The sequence below is a fragment of the Rhinopithecus roxellana genome, chromosome 12 (genome assembly GCF_007565055.1).
Source record: "Rhinopithecus roxellana isolate Shanxi Qingling chromosome 12, ASM756505v1, whole genome shotgun sequence".
In the NCBI taxonomy this organism is placed as follows: domain Eukaryota; kingdom Metazoa; phylum Chordata; class Mammalia; order Primates; family Cercopithecidae; genus Rhinopithecus; species Rhinopithecus roxellana.
In genome coordinates this window covers 91128926-91144009 of record NC_044560.1, presented here as the reverse complement: position 1 = coordinate 91144009, position 15084 = coordinate 91128926, and the positions used below count along the sequence as shown (strand labels likewise).

At 44.5% G+C, this 15084-nt stretch overlaps 1 protein-coding gene across 10 annotated transcripts in view; it reads right to left on the bottom strand.

The window, feature by feature from the left end:
* Positions 1 to 13241, bottom strand: part of CAP1 (cyclase associated actin cytoskeleton regulatory protein 1) — a 33954-nt gene extending 20713 nt beyond the window's left edge. For 3 of the 10 annotated variants that reach the window (XM_030942235.1, XM_010354206.2, XM_030942233.1), the window contains exon 1: positions 12512 to 12725. The gene's annotated coding sequence lies outside the window, so the exon portion shown is untranslated. Of the gene's footprint in view, positions 1 to 12511 lie in introns of all 10 variants that reach the window. The other 7 variants (XM_010354211.2, XM_030942236.1, XM_030942234.1 and 4 more) reach the window with 4 other exon arrangements.
* Between the last annotated feature and the right edge of the window lie 1843 nt (positions 13242 to 15084).

The window sequence follows — 15084 nt, the reverse complement described above, 5'->3', positions numbered from 1 at the left end:
TCAAACAACCAGTGAGTAAAGAACCCAGGCCTAGAGCACAAATATTCTGAATCCAACTCTGCAGCTCTTCTCGCTACTCCACAATGGCTTTTAAGAAATTAAGTGACTACATGGTTTATCCTAGTATCCAGTCCTGACTTGTTGCTAAGCACAGCACTATGGACTGAAGGCCTCTTTATGGTGTCTTTAGTTACATTATTAGCATCTTCCATTTTTCTTTCTTTGAGATGGAGTCTCTCTCTGTTGCCCAGGCTGGAGTGCAGTGGTACAATCTCAGATCACTGCAACCTCCACCTCCTGGGTTCAAGCAATTCTCCTGCCTCAGCCTCCCGACTGGGACTACAGGCGCGTGCCACCACACCAGGCTAATTTTTTGTATTCTTATTAGAGATGGGGTTTCACCGTGTTAGCCAGGATGGTCTTGATCTCCTGACCTGGTGATCCACCTGCCTTGGCCTCCCAAAGTGCTGGGATTACAGGTGTGAGCCACCATGCCCAGTCAGCATCTTTCATTTTTCTGCTTTTAATTTTCTCCATGGAGGCCAACTTTTTTCAATCACATACAGGATAGATGAGACATATTTGGAAAGCAAATGTTTAAAATAAGGCTTCTCAGGCCAGGCATGATAGCTCACACCTATAATCCCAGCACTTTGGGAGGCCGAGGCAGGAGGATGGCTTAAGGCCAGAAGTTCAAGACCAGCCTGGGCAACATAGCAAAACCTCATCTCTTTTATTAAAATAAATAAATAAGGCTTCTCCCAAATACAGAAGTATCAGAGCAGAGAACTGTATGTCTGCCTCATCTTGCTCCTTGCCATTTCTAATTGTCAATAACCAAGAACTACATGTAAACCTCCATAAATGAATGTCTGGATTCCCAACTACTTAAGCATTCATCATAAAAGCTTCAGAAACAGAGGTGGTCAAAATTACACAAATCCAAATAAAATTAGGAGACTGAGGCCTGACTCCCAAGCTGTACATACTAACTGTGTAACTTTACACAGTCACATAACAGATTGTAATCCTCATCTAGCATACAGAGATATATAAGGATCAAAAGAGGTGATTTCATAGATACGAGTTATCACTTCAGAAGTGTTAAAATGCAATTCAAATGTAAAATGTGAGCACTACATATTATGTACTGGAATATAGGCTCAAGGATGGGAATTCATCCATTCTACCTCCTGCACTGACTGTATCTTCCAGTACCTAGAAAAACTAGGCATATAGAAGATGCTAATAAAATCAAAGTGCTTAGCATTGTGGGCCTACTGAAGAAACAGACGACACATGGTCCCTCCCTTCCAGAAGCACACATATTGGTTAGGACAACAAAATAAAATGTGAATGGAATAAATACTGTAGATTATATTTGTTAAAGTTTTTTGGTTTTTATTTAAAGAAAAAAAAAAAAAAAAAACCGGCTGGGCCAAGGCGGGCGGATCACGAGGTCACGAGATTGAGACCATCCCGGCTAACATGGTGAAACCCTGTCTCTACTAAAAAAAAAATACAAAAAATTAGCTGGGCGTGGTTGTGGACACCTGTAGTCCCAGCTATTCGAGAGGCTGAAGCAGGAGAATGGCATGCATGAACCCAGGAGGCGGAGCTTGCGGTGAGCCAAGATCGCTCCACTGCACTCCAGCCTGGGCAACAAAGCAAGACTCTGTCTCAAAAAAAACAAAAAAACAAACAGGGTCTGGCTCTATTGACCAGACTGGTGTGCAGTGGTGTGTTCACAGCTCACTGCGGCCTTGACCTCCTGGCCTCAGCCTCCTGAGTAGCTGGGACTACTAGGACTATAACTACATGCCACCATGCCTTGCTTTTTTTGTATGTGTGTGTATGCATGTGTGTATGTGTGTGGTAGAGACAGAGTCTCACTATGTTGCTCAGGCTAGTCTCAAACTCCTGGGCTCGAACAGTCCTCTTGCCTCAGCCTCCCAAAGTGCTAGGATTACAGATGTGAACCACCACATCCAGCCTATATTTTTAAAGGTTTTAAGGGAATATCCAGTTGGATTAGGGAAAGTTAAATTAGCCTATTCTTGCAGATTTTTCTTCACAGAATGTTGTTGCTATGGTTCTGAATTACATAAATTACTACATGCTCTGAGAGTTCCGAGGAAATCCATGAGGACTGGCAGTAGTTTGGTTTCAGGAGGGAAGTGAGGCATCTTGAAGAGGTAAGAGAAAAAAGGGAAGCCATTCCAGAGCAAGTCAAAAGCAAAAAAGGAGACCAAGCAGGCTATGCACAGAAAATGTGAGTGGGTTAGCCTGTATAGAACATGGAGTATTATAGGAAACAAGGATGCATGAGCAAGCTGGGCCAGATTATGGAGGGCACTGAAAGCCAGGGAAAATTTAAATTTGATGTTGTGATAAATGTGAAGTCATTCAAGGGTTTTGAGAGTGAAAGAATAATATGATGAAAGCAAAGTGCTTACAAGTACTCTGATAAACAGAATGGGATGTGGAGACAAGTGATGATATTAGGGTCTAGAAAGTTAGATTAAAAACTGTTATTCATCTAGCTGTAAAATAAGGCTACTACAAAAGATATTTGTATTTATTTATTATTATTGTTATTTTTTGAGATGGAGTCTCACTCTGTTGCCCAGGCTGGAGTGCAATGGCATGATCTCGGCTCACTACAACCTCCACCTCCCAGGTTCTAGTGATTCTCCTGCCTCAGCCTCTTGAGTAGCTGGAACTACAGGCATGCATGCATCACCACGCCCTGTAAATTTTTGTATTTTTAGTAGAGACAGGGTTTCACCATGTTGGTCTGGCTGGTCTCGAACTCCTGATCTCAGGTGATCCACCCGCCTTGGTCTCCCAAAGTGCTGGGATGACAGCATGAACTACGGTGCCCAGCCTACAAAAGATGTTTCAAAGGAAAAAAATCCACAACATCTGGTGTCTAACCAAATACTGGAACAAAATGGAAAGAATAAATTAACCTGTAAATAATCATCTTTAGGCAATTAAGAGACCAGCACCTGAATTAAGCGCTGTACGGAATATAAAAGAAAGGTAAAATAGTTTCCCTGTCCTAAGGGAGTCAAAGAGAGACAGGAGAGCAGGAGAGACAAAGCTACCTTCTATTGACTCACTGGTTCTCAGGATTAGAGGGATTCTAGAAATCATCTTGTAAAAATACCATCTTATGCCAGAACAGTCCTTTCAATTAGCAATTAGTCAGGCAGCCTCTGCTCAAACACCTTCAGTGATGGAGAACCCAAGACTTCTGGAGGCAGCCCATTCCATTTAGACAGCTCAAAGTATTAAAAAGTTCTTCCTTATATGGAGGCAAATCTGGCTCCCTGCAACTTCCACCCACGAATCTTGGTTCTGCCCTTGGAGGTCACATGAAACAAGTGTGCATTAAACTGAGAACAAGTACTAACTGTATGGTACTGACTGTGAGCACAGTAGCATTCAGAGAAGGGAGACAAAGATGACTCCAGATTTGCAAATATGGGGGCCTTAAGAGAATAATGACATTATGGGCAGAAATGCGTTGTGGCATGTTCTAGTTAGGGCAACAAGATGAGGTCAGTTTTGGAAATGCTGGGTTTGAAAAGAAGACAAAGCTTCTAAGTGAAAATGACTAGTGAGTATTTAGAAATAAAACCTGGGAAACAATCAAGACTGGAGATAATGTTTGCAAATCATTGGCAAAGAACTGTCATGAAGTCACGAGAATAGACAAGCTCTTGGAGGGATATCATGCAGAGCAAAAAGAAACTATGAGCTTGATTATCCAGCAATGTCTATTGTGGTTTGAAACCAAAAAACCAGGCCGGATGCAGTGGCTCATGCCTGTAATCCCAGCACTTTGGGAGGCTGAAGCAGGTGGATTACCTGAGGTCAAGAGTTTGAGACCAGCCTGGCTAAAATGGCGAAACCTCGTCTCTACTAAAAATACAAAAATTAGCCAGGCATGGTGGTGCATGCCTGTAATCCTAGAAATCATCTTGTAAAAACACCATCTTACGCCAGAACTGAGGTACAAGAATCTCTTGAACCCGGGAGGCTGAGGTTGCAGTGACCCGAGATCGCGCCACTGCACCCCAGCCTGCGCGACAGAGAGACACTCTGACTCAAAAAAAAAAAAAAAAAAAAAAAAATCAGAAATGGCTAGTGATTCCTGCCAAAGCTGCTTCACACTCTCATACTTCTAACAACTTAACCCAATTCCTTCTGCCTATTCAAGGAAGTCATTCAGAAGTAAATGGAACCAGGTTACTCGTGCAGTTCTTGTCACATCCCACCAGGCAATTAAGCCAGTAGCATGAATTTCCACTTGAGTAGGAAGTTGCTATGCTTGAAATGTTTTCTACTTTGTTCCATAGTTGTTTTTCTAAGTCATCATCCTTAAGTAAAATTGAAAATAAAGCAACCGTACAAATCAGCCTGTCTACTATGGTAGCCCAATTGATTTGCTCCAAAATGCTTCTCTTGCCCTTAATTTTGTAATCCTGTTCCTGAGGTTTTATCCTAAGAAAGTAAATCATAATGTGAGAAAAGTGATAAGCATGGAGATGTTTGCTGCAATGTTAGATCTATTGATCTATCTATATCTATCTTGGACTTCTAATTATAGGGGAACAGCTAAATGGAGTGTGAAAAAAACTTGAACACAAAATTTACAATATTTGTCACATTTGGGTGATGGGGTTTTTGACAATTTCTACTTCAGTGTTCCAAACTTTCTTTTAACATATAATCTTTCATAATGATAATAAAAATCTCTACTTGGGTATCTCTTCTAAATTACCACTAAACTATATATTAGTTAGTACTACTTCTAATAAATTCTTATCACTAGGTTTTAACATATCACAAAGTAAAACCTACACATGCTACCAGAAGATACAAGTTGGCTTACCACAGAAACCAAGTAACAGGAACCACTTTGCCCCAGTAAAGATGTCATTTAGGCCAGGTACAATGGTTCATGCCTGTAATCCCAGCACTTTGGGAGGCCAAGAAGGGCAGATCACCTGAGGTAAGGAGTTCGAGACCAGCCTGGCCAACATGGCAAAACCCTTTCTCTACGAAAAATACAAAAATTAAAAAATTAGCCAGGCATGGTGGTGGGCACCTGTAATCCCAGTTACTCAAGAGACTGAGGCAGGAGAATTGCTTGAGCCCGGGAGGTAGAGGTTGCAGTGAGCCTAGGTTAGGCCACTGCACTCCAGCCTGGACAGAACAAAACACCATCTCAAAAAAAAAAAAAAAAGATGCCACCTAAATCTAACCCAAATCAGGAGCCACTGTTCTTCTCTAAGCATTTGGTTTCACTGATTAAACCAATGACATTTAGTGCCTGAGTCACTGCCACCTGAGGTTTAGATTTAAAAAGAAAGGCCTATCTTCTAGGGAGGGAAGGAATCCAACCCATTATCAACACCTGTCTCCTGTTCCCTCCTTACACATGTCCTTTATCTGAAACTCCAGGAGGGAGTAAAGTTAGTGTATAAAGTGAAATTAGACTTGGGAACTAGCTGTTTCAATGTCTGGGGCAAACAGGTAACTTTGTGTGGTCATGGGTTCTCTTCTCTCCTACGTTCAAAGAATATTATGAAGACTAATTGCACAGAGCATTCAGCAGTCCCTTTCTACTTCTACATGTTTTACAGCGTGTAAGGGAAAACCGTATTGGCTGATTTCAGCTTGAATAGTTGCTTTAAAAGAACAGCATTTCCCACTCTCATTATTTAAAGATGGATTCAAGGATGACGTTTGTCCTTAGCCATGATTCATCTACAAGTAGAAATATGGAAATATTGTAAGTCTATAATTAACTAAAGTATAGGAATTTCAATGCCCTCTGGAGGAAAAAAACAAAACAAAACAAAACAAAACAAAACAAAGCAAGCCTGCTCCTTCCATTAAACATTTCAACTATTTTCCAGCCAAATGGAAAAGTTTGGCACAAAAGGTCTGGTAATACAAGGCAAATAAAGCAGCACTGTAGCTGAGGCATATTTTTAGAACTTTGTTTTTATCAGGTTAACATACAGTACATCAAGAAGAAATTGCATGGTGAATGCTGTAGCTGCATTAATTTAAGGTCATGAAACTACAGTCATGCACTATGTAATGACATTGTGGTCAATGATGGACCACATATACAACAGTGGTCCCATAAGATTACAATACCCTATTTTTACTGTACTTTAAAAATGTGGCCAGGAACGGTGGCTCATACCTATAATCCTAGCCCTTTGGGAGGCTGAGACTGGCGGATCACAAAGTCAGGAGTTTCAGACCAGCCTGGCCAATATAGTTAAACCCCATCTCTACTAAAGTAAATACAAAAATTAGCCGGGCATGTTGTTGCACGCCTGTAGTCCCAGCTACTTGGGAGGCTGAAGCAGAAGAATTGCTTGAACCCGGGAGGCAGAGGTTGCAGTGAGCAGTGAGCCAAGGTCATGCCACTGCACTCCAGCCTGGGTGGCAGAGCGAGACTCAGTCCCAAAAAAAAAAAGTTTAGATAAACAAATACTTACACTGTGTTACAAACTGCCTACAGTATTAGATACAGTCATAATACAGGAGCAATAAGTTATACCATATAGTCTAGATGTGCAGTACCATCTAAATTTGTGCAAGTACACTCTATGATGTTCCCACAATGATGAAATCACCTAATGACAAATTTCTCAGGATGTATTCCTGTCATTAAGCAACACATGACTGTATAATTTTATCAACTAAAATAAATGTGAATACTCCATAAACTATATGCAACTTTAGTGTTTGTTTTTTGTTGTTGTTGTTGTTTTTGAGACAGAGTCTCGCTCTGTCACCCAGGCTGGCACAGATCATGGAGTGGTGCGATCTTAGCTCACTGCAACCTCCACCTCCCCGGGTTCAAGTGATTCTCCTGCCTCAGCCTCCCTAGTAGTTGGGATTACAGGTACACGCCACCACACCTGGCTAATTTTTGTATTTTTCATAGGGACGGGGTTTTACCATGTTGGCTAGGCTGGTCTCGAACTCCTGACCTCAGGTGATCTGCCCGCTTTGGCCTCCCAAAGTGCTGGGATTACAGGTGTGAATCACCACGCCCAGCATATACGCAACTTTAAAATAAATAGTCCCGGCCTGGCGCGGTGGCTCACACCTGTAATCCCAGCACTTTGGGAGGCCGAGGTGGGTGGATCACCTGAGGTTGGGAGTTCGAGACCAGCCTGACCAACAAGGAGAAATCCCATCTCCACTAAAAAATACAAAATTAGCTGGGCGTGGTGGCGTATGCCTGTAATCCCAGCTACTCGGGAGGCCGAGACAGGAGAATTGCTTGAAACCAGGAGGCGGAGATTGAGGTGAGCCGAGATCGTGCCACTGCACTCCAGCTTAGGCAACAAGAGCGAAACTCCATCTCAAAAATAAAAAATAAAAAATAAAATAAATAGTCCCTGTCCACTAAAACCAAGCACTCTGAATACAAGCAACGTGAACAAAACAGGAATTTATGTAATTTTCAATAGAGAGGGAAATCTGCTGACTTATACTGCAAACAAGCAGCTTGCTTCTAGTACTTAAATCAATGGCATTTCTCTAAGATCACATCTGCCAGGTGTGGTGGCTCATGCCTGTAATCCCAGTGACTCAGGAGACTGAGGCCAGAGAATCACTTGAGGCCAGGGGTTTGAGATCAGCCCAGACAACATAGTGAGACTCTATCTCTAAAAAAAATCAAACTTTTGGCCAAGCGTGCAGTGGCTCATGCCTGTAATCCCAGCCCTTTGGGAGGCTGAGGTGGGTGGTTCTGTTGAGGAGTTCGAGACCAGCCTGCCCAACATGGCAAAACCTTGTCCGTACTGAAAATACAAAAATTAGCTGAGTGTGGTGGTGCGTGCCTGTAGTCCCAGCTACTGGGGAGGCTGAGGCAGGAGAATTGCTTGAACCCGGGAGGGGGAAGCTTCAGTGAGACTAGATCGTGCCACTGCACTCCAGCCTGGGCAACAGAGTGAAACTCCATCTCAAAAAAACAAAAAACAAAAGAAAGAAAAAAACACTGTAGTCCTAGCTACTCAGGAGGCTGAGGTGAGATTACTTGAACCCAGAAGTTGGAGGTTGCAGTGAGCCATGACTGCAACATTGTACTCCAACCTGCATACCCAGAAATTCCTTGAAGGGTAATTTCTTGAGGCTTCAACAAAAACAAATGATTCATTCATTGCAGGGTACTGAGTGCTTATCATGTACCATTGACTGTGCCAAGTAGGGCTATGGGGCCTGCTCTCACAGAATTTAGTTGGGGACATTGCACAATCATAGCTATGATACTTTCTAATGCAGCAATTCTCAAGCAGGGGCAATTTTGTCCTCCAGGAGACATATGGCAATGTCTGAAGACATTTTTGATTGTCACAACTGAGGAAGTGTTATTGGCATCTACTAGGTAGAGACAGATGCTGTTTAATATCCTACAATACACAGGACAACTCCATAATAAAGAATTATATGGCCCAAAATGTCAACTGGGCCAACGTTGAGAAACCCTGTTCTAATTTAACAAGGAGCATAGGGAGGTGCGAAAGGTTAAGTAAAATGCTAGTTCAGGACTTTCTAAATTAGAAAGTCAACCTGTACCATCTAATAAAAATTAAGATAAGAGCCTAGACTGTGGAGAACTCTGTAAGATGGACAAGAGTCTAGAATTGATTCTTTGCAAATATGAAGTCTGTGAAGAGTAACAAGATGAAAAATGCTTCTTCTTAGAGAACTTTAAATTAAAGATTAGTCTGGTTGTCATAGAGAAGCTGAAGTGTAGGTCATGAATGCCAGGTTAGCACAAATAAAGAAAGAAACTGATGGCAACATTTCAAAGGAATAATCACTAGGATTGGGTAAGATACCGCTCAAGAACTCTCAGATTTCAAATCTCAGCATTAAATTTCAAACCAGAGGTTCAGCTTCCAGTGACACTTTGCATTTGCTTAAGTTAAAAGAAAAATCTTTGATTCACAATACTTCACAAAAAACTGAAAAGAGGAAGTCACCTTTTTTTTTTCTTGTAGAGACAGGGGTCTCACTATATTGACCAGGTTAGTCTCCAATTCAGCCTCAAGAAAGTCACTTTTTAAAAGCTAAAAAAAAATAACTGCAACCAGGAAAAAGGGTGAGAATAAGAGATCATCCGTGAGAATAAAAGATCATCCGTAGGTTGGAAACAAAACATTTTACAGACTCAATAGCTAACCTCCAAAGCAAAAATATACTCACTGAATCTTAACATCACCATCACCTTTGGTTTGCACATCAGGCTGTATTCTACAAAGTACTTTCACTGCTACCATTTTATTTAAACTTCTCTGAGATATCAATTATGCCCACCCAGTTGAGGAAGTATTTCTGGAAAAAGCAAGAAACTCCTTTTTTTCTTTTTTGAGATAGAGTCTCATTGTTACCCAGGCTGGAGGGCAGTGGTACAATCTCAGCTCACTGCAACCTCCACCTCCTGGGTTCAAGCAATTCTCCTGCCTCAGCATCCCGAGTAGCTGGGATTACAGGTGTGCGCCACCATGCCCAGCTAATTTTTGTATTTTTAGTAGAGACGGTGTTACACCATGTTGGCCAGGCTGGTCTTGAACTCCTGATCTCAAGTGATTTGCTCACCTCAGCTTCCCAAAGTGCCAGGATTACAGGTGTGAGAGTCACTGTGCCCAGCCCAGAAATTTATTTATGCTGGACCTAGGCAAATCAATCAGCAAACTGCAAACCACAAAATCAAATCCAAACAAATTCAACAAGGCATTAAAAGTCCTTTACACAGGGCGCAGTGGCTCATACCTGTAATCACAACACTTTGGGAGGCCAAGGCGGGCGGATCACGAGGTCAAGAGTTCGAGACCAGCCTGGCCAGCATGGTAAAACCCTGTCTCTACTAAAAAGACAAAAATTAGCAGGGCATGGTGGCGTGCACCTGTAATCCCAGTTACTCGGGAGGCTGAGAGAGGAGAATTGCTTGAACTCGGGAGATGGAGGTTTCAGTGAGCTGAGAGAGTGCCACTGCACACCAGCCTGGGCAACAAAGCAAGACTCCGTCTCAAAACAAACAAACAAACAAACAAACAAACAAAAAGCCCTTCACAACTTGGCTGACATCTAACCTTTTTGCAGTCTGGTCTTCTGCAAAACTCCAGGCCCCAGTATTTCACTGAACAATTTAGGCCCTCTCCTGTCTCCGTATCTTTACTCTTGCTGTTTCCTTTAACTGACCCATCTTATTAGACATCTTTGCCTGGATGTGCTACAAACACCTCAAACTAAAAACATTCAAAATGCATTTTTTTCCCATGTCACTTCCCTAATTTACCTCTCATGCTCTTTATCTGAATGGTACTACCCAGTTCCCTAAGCCACAAAGCCAGGCAATCGTGCTACTCTTACTTCTTCATTCCCATAATCAGCCTCCAATTCTATGGATTCTATCTTCTTAATATTGCTCACATATGATCCCTCTCCATTCCCATTTCCACCGTCTTAGTTCAGGCCATGTCTACAGCAAGAGCTTCCAAATACTGGTTTACTTCCCCCATAGGCCTGGTCCCCTCCTACTTGACAGAATGAACTTTCTAAAATATAAATCTGATGACATCATTTTCCTGCATAAAACCCTTCAAAGCATCTCTATAGCTTTCAGGGTAAAAATCCAAATTCCTTAGCATGACTTACAACGTCCTCCACATATGACTGACCTGACCACATCTCACCTCCTCCACTTCCCCAACCATTACTAGAATTCCAGTGACACTGAACTAGTCGTGGTCTTTCAGCTGTCCAGTTCTCCAGGTCATTGCACCTGTAGTAGTCTCTGCCTGGAAATCCCTTTTCCAGATTCCCTATGTAGCTAAATAAATATTTCAAGAGTTAGCCTCCCATTTCCTCCTGGAAGCCCGGACAATTGGCTCAGGTATTTTTCCTCTGTGCTCTTGTAGCCCTGTGCTATGCGCTATGAAACTGTAAGCCATCCCTCATTTACTTGTCTATTTCCTCTCCCACTGTAAACTCCAGAAGAACTGTATTCTTTGCTACAAAGGCTGTCTCATTAAAATGTGCCTCATACATGCTAAGGTCTTAATAAATATCTGGTGTGTTCGGGCACGGCGGCTCATGCCTGTAATCCCAGCACTTTGGGAGGCTGAGGTGGGGGATCACCTGAGGTCAGGAGTTCGAGAGCAGCCTGGCCTTCATGGCGAAACCCCATCTCTACTAAAAATACAAATAAATTAATTAATTAAAGTCTGGTAAATGATAAATGTGCTGATTTGCCCACGGATTTTCACTTGAAGAGAGCTCCCACAAAGAGCTTCAACTGACACAGTTCTGATGCTAACCTGTCTCAAATGTTCTCATTCCCCTTTTCGAACACATTCCTATTTATCCTTCAAAATTCATCTTAAAAACTCTGCTTCTTCAGAAGGGCTTTTCCTGAACCCCTTGTTACATACTTTCAGAGCACCCTATTCTTTCCTAACTCTCATCAACATAATTATTTCTTAAACATCCCTGCAAACAGTGCTAGCTCCATGCGGGCAGGGTCTATATTGTTTTGTTTTAAAGCTGCATTCCCCGCATCTGGGAAAATGCTGGCATAGAATAAACACAATTTGTTACGCTGAATTTAATCCTGTGGGGTCAGCAGAGATCTCCACTTAAATGATGAACAAAAAGAGGCTCAAAGAAGTCAAATAAGGCACCTATGGCCATAGACACTTGGCACTGAGGCCAGACCAAACCTGAGCCGTCTGGTTTCAGGTCCAGAAGTACACACCTTCAATAAAGTTAGCCTAGCTTTTCAAAATAAGAGCAGCAGCCGAGGAGGAAAAGGAGGATGTCTGCCCATAAATACAAGCATTTGCCCGCCTCTCTTAAAAACTTCCTAGGCATTTCAAACGGCTCAATTTGGGAAGAGGGGAAAAAAAAGTTCCACGCAGCGATGGCCTTTGACCTGCAGCAGCCTTAGGGGCAACAGCGACCGGAAGACCATCCCAAGTTAGAGAGGTTCAGAGCAACAAGGGAAGGAACAAGGGAAGGAACCGGGGCTGGTCATCTAAGGAACCAGGATCATGATTCTGATTATTTTCCTCACTCGCTATATATCTCGGACTAGCCTCTTCTCTAGGGATCAATTTACCCATCAGTGCAATGGGAGCATCAACAGGGAACAGGGAAGACTCTCCGATCTCGGAGGCTCCTTCCAGTCAGAGCACCTCAAGAATCAGGCCTCCGCTGAAAATGATGGGCGGTACTGCGAAATCGGGCAGAGGGGCCTCCCCCGGGCAACCGGACTCAGCTGCTCACCCCGGCCGCACCTCAAGAGACCGCGCCCAGGAGTCCGGGTCGGCCTGAGGGCCTCAGCCCCGGCCCTCTTGGCAGCGTTCACGACACGCGCGCAGGCCAGGAAGGCCATTAACAACACCAGGGGCCGATGGGCCCCGGAGGGGACCCCAGTCCCTACCAAGCTGCACACCCTCACCTCAGAGTTCTGCCTCACCTCCGGACTGCGATCAGCCGCTCTCCGCTTCCGGCAAGAACCGCCCAGCAATCTCCGCGCGACCCACTTCCGGGCCCTCACTGGGCGCGGCACCCCCACCGGAAATGAGCCGCCGGCTGAAGCGCTAAGCTGGCCCGCGACTGGGCAGGAAGTCTCACCGCCCCGCTCGTGACCCCGCCCCCCTTCGCCACGCCCCGGAGAGAGCGGCCCGGCTCGCACAGAGAGCACTTGGGGAAGAGCCCCGCCCTCAAGGCGGGAGCGACGCGGGGAGGGCGGGCTCACAAGCGAGGTCACGCCCTCGGTCTTCGCTTTACCTACCCGGAATCGCCCCCGAGGCCCGGGCGCAGGAAGGGCAGAAGTCCCTGGCTAAGCTCCTCTCTGGAATGAACAGAAGAGTGGCCAGTTCTCTGTCAGTTTGGTCTCAGTGGCAGAGGCCGGTTCCTTTCCGCTGCAGTCCGCAAAGGGTCTTGGAACGACTGGGGTCCAGGATTCTCTGAGGGCAGGAATCCGGTCGGCCGTCAGCTCTTGGTGGGGATCGAGGCCAAGCTCCCCTGTCTCTGGGCGTGCATACCTCGGTTTCCCCGTTTGTGACGTGGGAAGGCAATTAGTCTGGACATTGTTGTGGGAGGACTTGCGGAGACTGGGCGCAGGGTGTGGGGGTCAGTGAGGGCGCTGTGGGTCAGCCCCAGCCCGGCTGGCAGTCCCGGGACTGGGAAGATAAAAAACCCTCCGCTTTCACCCCACTTCCTGTTTGGTCGGTGTGTTTTGTGACCATAGATGGTCAGGTCTGGGGCCGCGCGAGAGCCTCCGCCCTTGTGGTTTTGGAGCCCTTCCTCCCGGCGCGCAGGGTGTGGTCCCCGAGAATAAGATGAGCAAAATTAAAGTAGATCCTGCACCCACCATGCTGAAATCCGGCTTCTGAGGCAGCCTCGCCCTCGGCTGGGCGGGCCCAGGCGGCTGCTACTCGGTTCAAGGGGAGGTTCCGCACGGTGGCTGCCGCGCGCAGGGGAGGATTCACTTCCTTGCTCCTTGGGCCGGGAGATCCGATCTTTGTTCCTTCAAGACTCACGCTCTCCAACCGGTCATTATCCTCCCACAAAGATTTATTTCTAGAAAAAACTGGCGAGTGCCACAGTTCCCGCCCCTTCAGCTGAAAGACTGTGACAGCTCCGTATTTCAAGTTGAATGCAGGAGTTATATGCCAGAGTCAATCATTCAACAACTAAAGTTCTTATAATAACAGCTACCATTTACTGCACGCTGACTACTTGCCAGGCCTATGCTGAGTTCTTCAAGCGTATTTTCATTTACTCCTAATAGCAACTCTCGGTGGTTGGTACCATTATGTCCTCTGGTTTTCAAATGAGGAAGCCGAATAACTTGCCAAGGTCAGAAAATAACTGTTGAAACTGAAGGAAACACATCTGTCTGACTCTAAATCCCATGAGCTTAATTAGCTGCTGTGATAGACCACACTGCAGTCATTTGAGGCAGTTTTGAGGCGGTAAATGCCTCTGGATCTGGAGACACACTGGGTTGCAGTGCTGGCATAGGCCCTCTACTAGGGGTCAGATTTTGGTCAGGTTACTTTGGACGGGTTACTGGGCCTCTTCCTAACTATATGGCTCCCAGCATGTTTAAAAGAACATGACAACATGAAAAAATATGGTATAAAAGTCATAGTATATTTTAAATATTGACATTTAACTAAAAACACTGTCTCACACACACACAAACTCGTTATATTTGGATATAGTCTTTGACTCTGCATTTGGTTCTTCTAAATCTCTTTCTGGATTAGGGACAGAAGGAACATAGACCATACATGCATTCTAGAGGAAGAGGAGAGAGAAGAGGAAGCAGGAAGGAGAAGGAAGAAAGTTTCCTCATCTATCAAATGGGGAATATTCCTGGGGCTGTAATGAGAAACGGAAGCAGTAATGTATGTGAAACCACTTTGTAAAATGCTTCATTATAAAGAATGTACACATGACTTAAGTTACAACCCCTGCCCTGAGGAATGTCCGATCTTTTAAGAAGTCTAGATACATGCACTTGTAACTCCAGTAAGAGATTGGAAGATAGTTTAAGAACATCCGTCACATGAAGGGCTGGGCGCGGTGGCTCACATCTGTAATCCCAGCACTTTGGGAGGCCGAAGCGGGCAGATCATGAGGTCAAGAGATCAAGACCAGCCTGGCCAATATGGTGAAACCCTGTCTCTACTAAAAAATACAAAAATTAGCTGGGCATGGTGGCAGGCATCTGTAGTCCCAGCTACTTGGGAGGCCGAGGCAGGAGAATCGCTTGAACCCGGGAGGCGGAGGTTGCAGTGAGCTGAGATCGTGCCACTGTACTCTAGCCTGGCGACAGAGCGAGACTCTGTCTCAAAAAAATAAATAAATAAAAGAATATCTGTAACATGTATTTATGCACTGAAAAAAATTATTGAGCTACATAGTAGCAATTATTGGAAGAGTTCAATAATTGCTATGTTACTTTGTACCAAGCACAACTGGGGATCCAGCAGTGGACAAGTCAGACTCTGTTACTGC